The sequence below is a fragment of the Mobula hypostoma genome, chromosome 3 (assembly GCF_963921235.1).
Source record: "Mobula hypostoma chromosome 3, sMobHyp1.1, whole genome shotgun sequence".
NCBI lineage: Eukaryota > Metazoa > Chordata > Chondrichthyes > Myliobatiformes > Myliobatidae > Mobula > Mobula hypostoma.
This window is the reverse complement of record NC_086099.1, coordinates 149,618,481-149,632,985: the sequence shown is the minus strand read 5'-3', so window position 1 is coordinate 149,632,985 and position 14,505 is coordinate 149,618,481. Positions and strand designations below refer to the sequence as shown.

The window sequence follows — 14,505 nt, the reverse complement described above, 5'->3', positions numbered from 1 at the left end:
TCTCGGTCCCTTCCCAAATCTCTTTGCATGTTAATGCAAATCCATGGGAGACGTTATTCCATCGGGAGATATTGGAGGGAGTGCTTTCAGCATTAGGAAGTAAATCTGAAATAGTCACACAGAGTGCGAATGTCAGCCCAGTTGCTTCTACTTCTTTAAGAAGCCTGTGGGTTTCTCATAATGTTGGCAGTCAGGGTGGAGAAGACTTCATTGGAATGTTTGTAGCAGAGAAATGAAGTTGGGTTATGATGCATTTTAGGTTGGTCATTTTACAGAGAGCTGTTTTAGCAGATGAGTATCAAGTCTGGGAGTATTTTATTGGGAAAGTTTGAGCTGGCAATAAATGGCTAACTTAATTGTCCATATCTCCATCCTTTGAGCTGAAAGGGACAGAGAAGACTGCTATACTAAGAGAGTGGACGCTCTCAGTACAGCACTGAAAAATGGGGCTGACTACGTCTCTGATGCTTGATAGTGTGATGGTATTGGGTTTACGGTCCATGGAACTCTAAACTTAAATAAAAATCTTAAGCTCTATCTGATTATAGATGACTGTGGGTACCCTTACTAAAGGAAAGTTATACTGCAGCCACCTACACTTCGAAGGCTAGACCACCTCCCCGTTTATCCTCCACAGCAAATTCAGCTGCCAATACTCATTATTTCAGCAGTGGGTTCTCCTTCCTACCAAGGAGGACATACTTCCAGCTGGCAGAATAGTTTTATACACAGTTGATTTAGTTTTGGCGATACACATTTGAATTTAGATAAAATTCTTAAAACACATTTAAACACATTTTCTCTCTTATAAAAGATCTCCAAATTATAAACCCTAAAATGCAACTGATTTTCAAAACACAGGTACAATTCTTAGAAGCTAAGAAGACACAGCAATGCGTTGTAGATGAACAAGTCATCCAATGCAGAAATCGAGGGCGGAGGAACGGATTCTTGTCACCCTCTCTTTCTGTCATTATCCTTGTCGTTTACTGACCATTACTAACAAGCTTGATTACTCTTACATTTATACAGTTTTTTTTGCTAGTTGGTGACTTCTCATACACATGATATTTTTTCAGATACGTTTTCCCATAGATTGTCTGAAACATTCTGGGGACAGAAATCCCAGACATCCAAATTAATGCCGTGAAGGCTGACTCTGAATACTTGGATCTCCCAACTATTGATAGATCAGATATTTGATGTGCTAAATGAAAATATCAGTCTGGTCTGCAAACTTCCTTGAACTAAACAACTTAGCCAGCGTTGTCTGGTTTGATACAGGCCAATTAACATAACCCCATTGTTTTATACAGCACCTCTTGAGCAGCTAGCCCTGTGCTGTGGGCCAGCAGCCTTCTGTTTGTTTGCAAAGCTCTCCTTTTAACGTCAGACTGATCAGTGCCTGCTATTTACATTAACTGAACGCCGACTCCTGTTCACGACAAGAAACTGAGCAAAGAATATTGGTTGCGAGTTTAACTCCCTTCCAGGGATCAAAGAATAGTTTGTGTATCAGCTACTGTATTAGAAAACAGAGCTGGCAAAAAGGTTCCCTAGCCCCGGACAGTGAACATCTATCACAATAGCGTATGTGTTACGGCAAATGGGGAGGCAAAGATTACTTATGGGATTATGATTATACAGGTATAATTGAATTGGCAGATAACGTAGGAGGAAAGTAAGATTTTGATATAAAGTCTGGAGGTCTACTTGGGTTTGAATAAGATGGCAAGACATGAACAATCCTTTTTTGCCCTGCGCAAGAGCCAGAGATGGAGTCGGTAGCTAAACAATATTTATAAAGAGAGGCTGTTAGTAAGTTCAATGTCTGTCATTGTTGCCATCTTCTTAAAGCACTGTGACACAAACTGAAAAAGAAAGCCAGAAGAAAATAAAGACCATATTTTAAAGTATTATTGTGAGCCATCTGTAATACTCTTTATTTTTGGATTCAAAAATTTCAGAGACAGTTAAAAATTTTGAGTGTTGAATTGAATGATTACTTGACTATTTACTTTAAGCTCTTAATTCAATATAGAAATTAATATTTTTAATTTAGTCAGACAGAAGCATAATATTTCACAACCAAACATTGTCTCCATTTTGGAACATCCATATTTCCACTGCTGGCTATAAGGAGTTTGTAAGTTCTCCCTGTGATGGCGTGGGTTTCCTCCAGTTCCTCCAGGTGCTCTGGTTTCTTCCCACAGTCCAAAGATGTACCAGTTGGTAAGTTAGTTGGTCATTGTAAATTGTCCGGTGATTAGGTTAGGGTTAAATCGGGGATTGCTGGTTGGCATGGCACGAAGGGCCAGAAAGGCCTGTTCCATGCTTTATCTCAATAAATAAGTAATTGCACTGCTCTATCCAGTCTACATCATGACATGGTTGTCTGAAGCATGCAAACAGCCAGCCTGAAAAATGTCTGTACTTATTACACTTTCAAAACTTTGATTACCTTACAAATATGGATAGTTTCTACAATATCACATATTGTTACTATATCTTTGCAATAAATTATACTAACATATTTGGAAAAAATAACTGGATGGTCAAACTTCATTTTTGCAAACTTTTTGCTTTCCTTTTTAATTGTGACAACACTAATATTTTATTCAAAATGAGCCTAGACCATTTGTAAGTAATTACTTTTCTGCTGTCTTGAAGTAACCTTGTGCTACTTTTCCTGCACTCTATCATTTTAATGATCCATTGATAGCCAATAACGATCATGGAGTAAAAGCTTCTGATGAATGAGTGAGCATCGATCTGTAAAATCTTCGGAAGGAGACAATATGAATTTTTGTATGACTTTCCACGTGGATCAACATGAACGACGTTATTGAGTGTAAATGACTTTAGTTTAGAAACCCATGTTGTCTTGTAAATCTGGACTAAATACAACATATCAGTAGATACGGATAAAATTCTTTCCGCTATACCTAATGCGCTTTAAGATTACCCGCGGAAGAGTTCAATTTTTCAATAAACCCTTGAGGTTACTCACCAGTTAATTGGTGATTTGTATTCTGGTGTATCTCCCTGTCTGACTTCACCTAGGGATCCTGAGCTGCACCAGACTTTCTTACCACTGCTGGGTAAAAACAGGTTCCAAGGATAAATTTAAGTCATTCACATAACAAAACACTCTTTCTTTCTGTGACTCACAAAAGCTGTTTCTGTACTGTCTATTGTCTATGAACTGGTCTGAAATAGTTGGCTGCAATCCAAGTGTGAATTTGCTGCTGGGGGGAAAAAGTAGTCCCAGCTCAGCCAAGACTGGTAAGTCTCAAAAACGTGTACCTTTGGTGTTCGTCTAATTAGAATGAGAACATTTATCTAACTGCTGTTGTATACTGCAAGCTTCCTGAAACATATTTGTAAATGCACTGATTTTAATGCAAGTTCTTGTTAGTGGATAGTTCATCAGATAGTAAACAGGTTTTCAGGAAAGGAAGTTATAGTGATAACAATTAACACCATACTCCCAGTAGTTTCCTTTCTTAACATCAGAATTGTAAGCCTGTTGTCCACACTTACTCTAAGTAAATTTGGTACATCTGGATCAATTCTTTGGATGTGCAATCAACTGGTATATCTTGAATCTTTATCTTGGATGTCGTTGCTCTGCCTGTGTCTCTTCACACGTATCAGGTACTGCTGCTAAAGCACGTTTTATCCATTTGGCTATTGTTTCAATAGTCTTCATGCTGTTCTCTGTGAACATTGTCAAATGGTGAAAAGGTATCATAGGTGGATTACTAATATATGGATTCAGCTATCTTATACTGTCATCCTCAACTCTGAGGGGTTGCCTAAGAAGGTTACATTGGATGGGAAGGAATTACGGGCCTTCATGAAGAATTTGAGAGGCTGAAGATGGGGTTTGTGGCACCATCCACACAAATCGGCTGTGATACTCCACTGAGCCACAATTGAGGTGACATTCATCGAAACCATCTAGAGCAGAGTTTGATCAATGGAATTCCAATTCAAAGGCAAGACAAATACTGCCGGACTAAAGTTGCACAGATAGTCAATAATTTAGAGTAAGTACATAATTAATTCAACCAAATCAGTGGGATTACAGCAAACTTGCCTTCTTTATTCAAGGCTATGAGTATATACGAGGGGTGATTGATAAATTCGTGGCCTAAGGTAGAAGGAGACAATTTTAGAAAACCTAGCACATTTATTTTTCAAAAATAGTCCCTTCCTACATTTACACATTTAGTCCAGTGGTTGTGGAGCATACGGATCTTGGACCTCCTGAAACTGTCCACAGCAGGGGTGATAGATAAGTTCGTGGCCTAAGGTAGTAGGAGATGAGTTTTTAACTTCAAACTTTGTGCATAATCACTCAGAGAGTTGACCTGCATGTGCATGTAATGAGAGCTGTATAAACTCGTCTCCTTCCACCTTAGGCCACAAACTTATCAATCACTCCTGCTGTGGACTATTTCTGGAGGCCCAAGATGCCGACTTTTACAAAGAAGGGATCCGTATGCTCCACGACCACTGGACTAAGTGTGTAAATGTAGGAGGGGACTATGCTGAAAAATAAACGTGCTAGGTTTTCTAAAATCGACTCCTTCTACCTTAGGCCACAAACTTATCAATCACTCCTCGTAGACTCGGTGTCCACATTAATAGGAGGTACCTAATAAAGTGGCCACTGAGTGAATGCTCATGGTCTTCTGCTGCTGTAGACCATCAACTTCAAATTTCAATGTTTGTACATTCAGAGATGCTCTTCTGCACACCACTGTTGTAACACTGTGATTATTTGAGTTACTGTTGCCTTCCTGCCTTCTTGAACCAGTCTAGTCATTCTCTGCTGACCTCTTGATAACAAGACAGTTTTTCCCACAGAACTGCTGCTTACTGGATGTTTTGTTTTTGTTTTTTTTTCTGCAACATTCTCTAAACCAGGGGCTCGTGGTCTCAATGGAATTGGTCCATTGCATAAAACTGCTCCAAACTGTAGAAGTTGCTTTGCGTGAAAATCCCCGGAGTTCAGCAGTTTCTGAAATACTCAAACCACCCTATCTGGCACCAACAATCATTCAATAGTCAAGGTCACTTAAATTATATTTCTTCCCCATTCGGATATTTGGTCTGAACAGCTGAACTTGAAGAGTTCCCAAGCAGTGGTCCACGGACCCCTGTTAATAGTAAGACTCCATGGCATAAAAAAAGTTTAGGAACCCCTGCTCTTGAACATGTCTGCACCCTGGCACGTGATTGACTGATTAGATATTTGTAGTAATGAGCAGGTACTGGTGTATCCAATAAAGTAAAGTAGCCACTGAGTATAAGTTGAGAAGTCATTTTGCAGTGACAGTACATAAAACTTTCAGGCCATGTTTGGAGAGTTTTGTGCAGCTCAGGTTGCCACACTCTTCATCAATGACAGCTTTATAGAGCGGGCTATGGAGTAGAGGGAGTCAGAGTAGGAGGGCTTTGGCTCAATGGGGCTTAGGCGATAATGGGTCGAGGTGAGGCAAGTTACTTGAGAAGATCAGAAAGTATGTCTGTGAGGCCAGTGTTCTGTTCTGGGTGTCAGATGTGGGATGTCCAGGAGACTCCCAGCCTCCTGGGAGACCAGGTGCGTCGAGATGCAGCTCCTTAGGGACCCTGTTGGGGAACTGGAGATGCAGCTCGATGACCTTTGTCTGGTCAGGGATAGAGAGGAGCTATGGGCAAGTAGTCACACTGAGGCCTTGGGAGACAGGTATGCGGGTAACATTCAGGAGGGAGAAGGTCAAGAGTCAGATACTAGAGAGTAGCCCCAGTGGCTGTCCCCTTTAACAATAAGTACTCCTGTTTGTTTCCGCCACCTCCAACGGGATCCCACCACTAAGCATATCTTTCCTTCCCCGCCTCTCTCTGCATTCCGCAGGGATCGCTCCCTACACAACTCCCTTGTCCATTCGTCCCCCCCATCCCTCCCCACTGATCTCCCTGCTGGCACTTATCCGTGTAAGCGGAACAAGTGCTACACATGCCCTTACACTTCCTCCCTTACCACCATTCAGGGCCCCAAACAGTCCTTCCAGGTGAGGCATCACTTCACCTGTGAGTCGACTGGGGTGATATACTGCGTCCGGTGCTCCCGATGTGGCCTTTTATATATTGGTGAGACCCGACGCAGACTGGGAGACCGCTTTGCTGAACATCTACGCTCTGTCCGCCAGAGAAAGCAGGATCTCCCAGTGGCCACACATTTTAATTCCACATCCCATTCCCATTCTGACATGTCTATCCACGGCCTCCTCTACTGTAAAGATGAAGCCACACTCAGGTTGGAGGAACAACACCTTATATTCCGTCTGGGTAGCCTCCAACCTGATGGCATGAACATTGACTTCTCTAACTTCTGCTAGGCCCCACCTCCCCCTCGTACCCCATCTGTTACTCTTTTTAATGCACACATTCTTTCTCTCACTCTCCTTTTTCTCCCTCTGTCCCTCTGAATATACCTCTTGCCCATCCTCTGGGTCACCCCCCCCCCCGTCTTTCTTCCCGGACCTCCTGTCCCATGATCCTCTCGTATCCCCTTCTGCCTATCACCTGTCCAGCTCTCGGCTCCATCCCTCCCCCTCCTGTCTTCTCCTATCATTTTGCATCTCCCCCTCCCCCTCCAGCTTTCAAATCCCTTACTCACTCTTCCTTCAGTTAGTCCTGACGAAGGGTCTCGGCCTGAAACGTTGACTGCGCCTCTTCCTATAGATGCTGCTTGGCCTGCTGCGTTCACCAGCAACTTTGATGTATGTTACTCCTGTTTGAGTACTGTTTGGGGGGGGGGGTGGGTGGCCTACCTGGGGGAAGCAACAGTGACTGCGCCTCTGGCACAGAGTCCAGCCCTGTGGTTCAGAAGGGTAGGGAAAGGAAGAGGATGGCAGCAGTAATAGGGGACTCTATAGGGGGTCAGACAGGTGATTCTGTGGATGCAGGAAAGAAACATGGATGGTAGTTTGCCTCGTAGGTGCCAGGGTTTAGGATGTTTCTGATCACATCCACGATATCCTGAAGTGGGAAGGTGAACAGCCAAGGGTCGTGGTACATATTGGTACCAATGACATAGGTAGGAAAAGGGAGGAGGTAATGAAAACAGATGACAGCGATTTAGGAAGGAAGTTGAGAAGCAGGGCCACGGAGGTAGTAGTCTCGGGATTGCTGCCTGTGCTACGCGACAGTGAGTATAGATATAGTGTGAGGTGGCTGAGGGATTGGAGCAGGCAGCAGAGATTCAGATTTCTGGATCATTGAGACCTCTTTTGGGGCAGGTGTGACCTGTACAAAAAGGACGGGTTGCACTTGAATCTGAGGGGGACCAATATCCTGGCAGGGAGGTTTGTTAAGGCTAATGGGGAGAGTTTAAACTAGAATTGCTGGGGGGTGGGAACTGAACTGAAGAGATGGATGAAGGGGCGGCTGGTTCACAAATAGAGAGAGCTTGTAGGCAGTGTGAGAGAGAGGATAGGCGGGTGATAGAGAAGGGATGCGTTCAGACTGATGGTTTGAGGAGTGTCTATTTTACTAGTGTCAATAACTCTACTGGGTGTTTTTTATAGACCACCCAATAGTAACAGGGATATTGAGGAACAGATAGGGAGACAGATTCTGGAAAGGTGTAATAATAACAAGGTTGTCATGGTGGGAGATTTTAATTTCCCAAATATTGATTGGCATCTCCCTAGAGCAAGGGGTTTAGATAGGGTGCAGTTTGTTAGGTGTGTTCAGGAAGGTTTCTTGACACAATATGTAGATAAGCCTACAAGAGGAGAGGTTGTACATGATCTGGTATTGGTCAGGTGTCAGATCTCTCAGTGGGAGAGCATTGTGGAGATAGTGATCATAATTCTATCTCCTTTACCATAGCATTGGAGAGAAAAATAGGAACAGACAAGTTAAAAAAGTGTTTAATTGGAGTAAGGGGAAATATGAGGCTATCAAGCAGGAACTTGGAAGCTTAAATTGGGAAAAGATGTTCTCAGGGAAATGTGCGGCAGAGATGTGGCAAATGTTCAGGGGATATTTGCGTGACGTTCTGCATAGGTACATTCCAATGAGACAGGGAAAGGACGGTAGGGTACAAGAACCATGGTGTACAAAGCTGTTGTAAATCTAGTCAAGAAGAAAAGAAAAAGTTATGAAAGATTCAAAAAAACTAGGTAATGATAGAGATCGAGAAGATTACAAGGCTAGCAGAAAGGAGCTTAAGAATGAAATTAGGAGAGCCAGAAGGGTCCAAGAGAAGGCCTGGGTGAGCAGGATTAAGGAAAACTCCAAGGCATTCTACAAGTACGTAAAGAGCAAGAGGATAATACTTAAGAGAATAGGACCAATCAAATGTGACAGTGGAAAAGTGCGTATGGAACTGGAGGAGACAGCGGTGGTACATAATAGATACTTTGCTTCAGTATTCACTACAGAAAAGGACTTTGGCGATTGTAAGGATGACTTACAGCAGACTAAAAGGCTTGAGTATATAGACATTAAGAAAGAAGATGTGCTGGAGCTTTTGGAAAGTATCAAGTTGGAAAAGTCACCGGGACCGGATGAAATGTACCCCAGGCTACTGTGGGAGGTGAGGGAGGGTTGGTAAGTTGATGGAGAAGATCCTGAAAGGCAGGATTTATGAACATTTGGAGAGGCATAATATGATTAGGAATAGTCAGCATGGCTTTGTCAAAGGCAGGTCATAACCTTATGAGCCTGATTGAATTTTTTGATGATGTGACTGAACATTGATGAAGGTAGAGCAGTAGATGTAGTGTACATGGATTTCAGCAAAGCATTTGATAAGGTACCCCATGAAGGGTTATTGAGAAATTAAGGAGGCATGGGATCCAAGGGGATATTGCTTTGTGGGTCCTGAATTGGTTTGCCCACAGAAGGCAAAGAGTGGTTGTAGATGGGTCATATTCTGCAGGGAGGTTGGTGACCAGTGGTGTGCCTCAGGGATCTGTTCTGGGACACTTTCTCTTTGTGAGTTTTATAAATGACTTGGATGAGGAAGTGGAGGGATGGGTTAGTAAATTTGCTGATGACACAAAGGTTGGAGGTGTTGTGGATCGTGTGGAGGGTTGTCAGAGATTACAGCTGGACATTGATAGGATGCAAAACTGGGCTGAGAAGTGGCAGATGGAGTTCAACCCAGTTAAGTGTGAGGTGGTTCATTTTGGTAGGTCAAATGTGATGGCAGAATATAGTATTAATGGTAAGTCTCTTGGCAGTGTGGATGATCAGAGGGATCTTGGGGTCCGAGTCCATAGGATACTAAAGGCTGCTGCGCAGGTTGACTATGTGGTTAAGAAGGCTTACGGTGCATTGGCCTTCATCAACCATGAGATTGAGTTTAAGAGCTGAGAAGTAATGTTGCAGCTATATTGGGCCCTGGTCAGACCCCACTTGGAGTACTGTGCTCAGTTCCAGTCACCGTGCTTTCCACAGGAAGCATGTGGAAACTATAGAAAGGGTGCAGAGGAGATTCACAAAGATGTTGCCTGGATAGGGGAGCATGCCCTATGAGAATAGGTTGAATGAATTGTCCTTTTCTCCTTGGAGCGACGGAAGATGAGAGGTGTAGAAGATGACGAGAGGCATTAATCATGTGGATAGTCAGAGGCTTTTTCCCAGGGCTGAAATGGCTAGCGCGAGAGGACACAGTTTTAAGGTGCTTGGAGAGAGGAGATGTCAGGGGTAAGTTTTTTTACGCAGAGGGTGGTGAGTGTGTGGAATGGGCTGCCGGCGACGGTGGTGGAGGCAGATACGGATATGATGGGGCCTTTTAAGAGACTCTTAGGTACATGGAATTTAGAAAAATAGAGAGCTATGTGTAACCCTAGGTAATTTCTAAAGTAAGTACATGTTTGGCACAGCATTGTGGGCTGAAGGGCCTGTATTGTGCTGTAGGTTTTCTATGTTTCTATATTTCTATTGCTGGTGACTTCAACAAGGCCAATGCCAAGAGTGTTCTACCAAAATGCTACCAGCATGTCTCCTGCCCCACCAGGGGCCTCACGTTCTTGAGCAGCTACCATCAAGAATGCCGACCTCGCCACTCCTCCCTAACCCACAGTTTGGCCAATCAGAACCCCAAGCTGTGGTCCTTCTCCCTGTCTATATACAGAAGTTAAAATGTGCGGAGTCGAGTGCAGAAAACTGTCTAGTGCAGTCTGAGGAAACGAACGAGTGTCTATGTGACAACCTTGAGACAGTACGTTGGTCTCTGTTCAAAGACTCAGCTGCCATTCTAGATGTGTATGTCACCACAGCCACGGACGTTGTCTGTAAGTGTACTGAGAATTGTGCACCGAAGCAGACAATTCAATGAATGGGGAGTTCCGAGACAATAAGACGTAGGACAACAATTGGGCTATTTGATCCATCAAATCTGCTTCTCCATTGCAAAATGGCTGATTTACTATTTCTCTCCCTATTATTCTGCCGCTTTCACTTAACCTTTGACACCCTTCCTAATTAAAAACCTATGGAATTCAGCTTTAATTATACCCAAAGATCTTCCTTTTAAGGACTTTATCTCATTATCATATGTTCTTGTTATTTATTTACATTTGGATTTGCGCAGTTTGTTGACTTCTGCAGTTTGGTTGATCTTTTATCGATCCTGTCATAGTTACTATTCTATAGATTTGCTGAGTATAGCCCACAAGTAAATTAATCTCAAGGTGACATAAACATACTTTGATAATAACATTTACTCTGAACTTGTCACTTGGCTTTCACAGCAGACTATGGCAATGTATTCCACAGATTCACCACCATCTCTGTTTTAAAGGGACATTCTTCTGCTCTGAAGCTCTGTCCTCTGGTGTTAGGCTCGTTTACTGTAGGAAACATCCTCTTTATCTCGGACTTGCAATATTCAATAGGTTCTAATAAGATATCCCCTCATTCTTCTACTCTTCAGCAAATACAGGCCCAGAGCCATCAACCAGTCCCTCAAATGTTAACCCTATCATTCCCAGGATTATTCTTGTGAACCTCCACTGTACTACTCCCAATGCCAGCGCATCCTTTCTTGGATAAGGAGCCCAAAACTGCTCATAATACTCCAAGTGTGATCTGATTAATCCTCTCCCTGCTAACATCTACGACTGTGGTGATCAAACCTGCTAACCTTGACCTATACAAGAAATAAGTATGAACTCTGAAAGGCTCTCAGAGTTGAACTGAATCACAAAACCAGCTGTCAGTTGGGGCAGTTCTAACATGCTCTAATGGGCTAGAGAACAAAGTCCAGCTGAATCATTTCCCAATGAGCTTATCCTACTCTCTGCATGTTTTGAACAGAGGGGGTTGGATTGTCACTACTCACCTCAACAGTCTCCACTTCACAGTCACTATTGCAGACAGAAGACCAATGTTCTGGAGAATGAACCTGCAGAATATGCCTGGTCCTGATGTTATCCCTGGCTGTGCCCTTAGATCCTAAGCGGATAAGCTGGCAGACATGCAGACACTTTTAACCCATCCTTGCTTCAATCTGAGGTTCTCATTTGCTTTCAGAAGACTACTTTCATCCAGGTACCCAAGAAAAACAAGGAAACATGTCTGAGCAACTACTGCCCAGTGGCTCTAAAATCCACCACTATGGAGTGCTTCAAGGGGATAGTGAAAGCATACATTATCTCTATTTGTTCAGACAACCTCAATTCACTGCCATTTTCCTACTGCCAAACCAGGTCTATGGCAGATACCATCTCCCTGGCCCTACACTCATCTCTGTAGCACCTGGGCAGGAAAGACATTTGTGTTAGACTGTTGATTATTGATTACAGCTCCACCTTCAATACTAGTTCCAAGCAAACAGCTCCACCTGCAAGGGTATAGTTCCAAGCAAAATCATCTACGAACTTCCAAACCTGGGACTCACTCCACCTGGAAAGGTATAGTTCCAATCAAGATCATCTACAAACTTCCAAACCTGGGACTCAGTTCCAAAACTCCCTTTGCAACTGGATCCTTGACTTCCTCACCAATGGACCACAATCATTAAAGGTGGGCAGTAACACCTGCTACAATTGTGCTCAACACCGATGCTCCCAAAATATTGCATCCTCAGCTTTGCCTTCCACTCCTTGAACACTGACAACTGCACAGTCAGTCCATTCACAAATTTTCAGATACCACCATGGTGTGCCATCTCTCAAATAACAATAAATGGGAGTACAGGAAAGAGATAAAGAGCTTAGTGACATGGTGTCATCACAACAACCCCCCCCCCCCCGCCCCAATGTTAGCAAAACAAAAGAGATGGACATTGATTTCAGGAAGAAATGCTCCTGTCTACATCAACAGCATTGAGGTTGAGACCTTCAAGTTCCTAGGAGTGAAAATCACCAATAGCCAGTCCTGGTCTAACCATGTAGATGCCATGGCCAAAAATATTCCTGAATGCCACCACCTTCCTCAGGAGGCTAAGCAAATTTGGCATGTCCCTGTTGACCCTCACCAATTTTATTCAAAGCTCCATGGAAAGCATCCTGCCTGAATGTGTACCAACTTGGGACGGCAACTACTCTGCATGTGATCATAAGAAACTGCAGAGCGTTATGGACACAGCTCAGCACATCATGGAAACTAGCTTCTGCGCCATGGGCTCTATCAACACTTCTCACTGCTTTGATAAAAAGGGCAACATGATCAAAGACCTCTACCCATCCCAAACATTCTTTCTTCTCACCCCTCCCCTTGAGCAGAAGATAGGAAAGTCTGAGAACATGTAACAGCAGACTCAAGGACAGCTTCCATCCCACAGTTATACAACTATTAAACAGAACAATAAGATGGACTCTTGACTTCACAAGCTACAACATCATTGCATTGCAATTAATTGTCTACCTGCAGTGCAGTTTAGCTGTAATACTTCATTCTGCATATTGTTATTATTTTATTTTGTATTACCTCAATGCACTGTTTACTGAATTGATCTGTATGAACAATTTGCAAGACTAATTTTTCACTATCTCAGTACATGTGACAATAATTGACCAATTTTACGACACTAGGAAGGATGTAGAGACTTTAGAAAGGACGCAGAAGAGGTTCTCCTGTATGTTGTCTGGATTGGAGAGAATAAGCTAAGAAGGATCTACTTTGATAGCTTTCTCTGGAATGTTAGAGGCTGAGAGGTTACCTGTGAGCAGTAGGTAGAATGATGAGAAACCTAGAATAGGTAGTCAGAGTCTTTTCGCCAATATGGAAAAGTCAAATACCCGAGGCAATAGCTTTAAGGCAAGAGGGGGGAAAGTTGAAAGGATAAGTACAGGACAAGTATTTTTGCACTGAGAATGATAGGTGCCTGGTGGGTGCTAACAGGAGAGCAGTGGATGCAGATGCTATAATGACATTTAGGAGGCATTTCAGCAGGCTCAATATAGAGGGATATGAATCATGTTCAGGCAGATAATATTAGTACAATTTAGCATTGTGTGTAACACAGACATCCTGGGCCTAAGGGTCTGTTCTTGAGTTGTTCTGTTTGAATATTATTTGGACTTCAGAAGAATGATTTTGTTGGTTCCGATATAGGGTAGAAATTCTGTCATTTAATTTTTGTTCCTTTTTTTAAGAAACTAATACCAATGACTATTCTGATGTGACTTCACTGCATTACCATGAGAATTTTTTTTTCCTTTTACTGCAGAGATGATTGTACTTTTGGATTCAATTTAAGTACTGTATAAAATGTGATAAAAATACTGCTGTGATTTGAACTTGTGCTGCATCACCATACTCATAATTTATTAATTAGAAGTATAAAGAAATAAATAATAGCAGGTAATTAGAAGGTTGGCCATTTCTGGGCTGTGATTGATTTGGGTTGTATTGATTTTGATAATACATGTTCAGGGCAGGTTTATATTAATTGTGCAAAGTTATTATATGATAGTACCTTCGTTCATGCTTCCTTCTCACATCAGCTGCAAGCATTCAAAACTGCTGCTATTTGATATTCAGTGGCGTTATAACTATGATTCATTGCTCTGATTCTTACATTTCAGAGCATTGTTCCATTGTCAAAATTTTAAAGTCATAGTGAAATGGACTTTATAAAAATAGGCCCTTTAGTCCATTGAAACCACACCAACCATCAACCATCCAGTTGCCCTACGTTAATACCACTTTTTTAAATTCTCTCCACTTTCTTAACCATCACCATCTCTTCTGAACGGTAAACATTTCTTAAGATAATTTAAGAACTCATTAATTTAAGATTAATTCAGTACATCTGAAGTGTAGTAACTGGTGTCATGTGGAGAAACATGATAGTCAATTTGTAGACAGCAAAACCCTCAAGCAGCGATCTCATAATCATGGGTAATCTATGTCTGGGATTGTACCAGGGAGGCTGTGCACCCACCTGAGAAGTTCAATGGATCTGAAAGAAAGCACTTTCTTTAGTTCCCATACTGAAGTTTTGGCCCGGATTTTGTATTCGCATTTCTGGAGTGTGATCTTAACAGGAAA

General features: G+C 42.5%; 1 protein-coding gene across 2 annotated transcripts in view; it reads left to right on the top strand.

The window, feature by feature from the left end:
- Window positions 1-14,505, top strand: part of gabbr2 (gamma-aminobutyric acid (GABA) B receptor, 2) — a 1,071,742-nt gene that overhangs the window by 53,172 nt on the left and 1,004,065 nt on the right. The window lies entirely within an intron of this gene.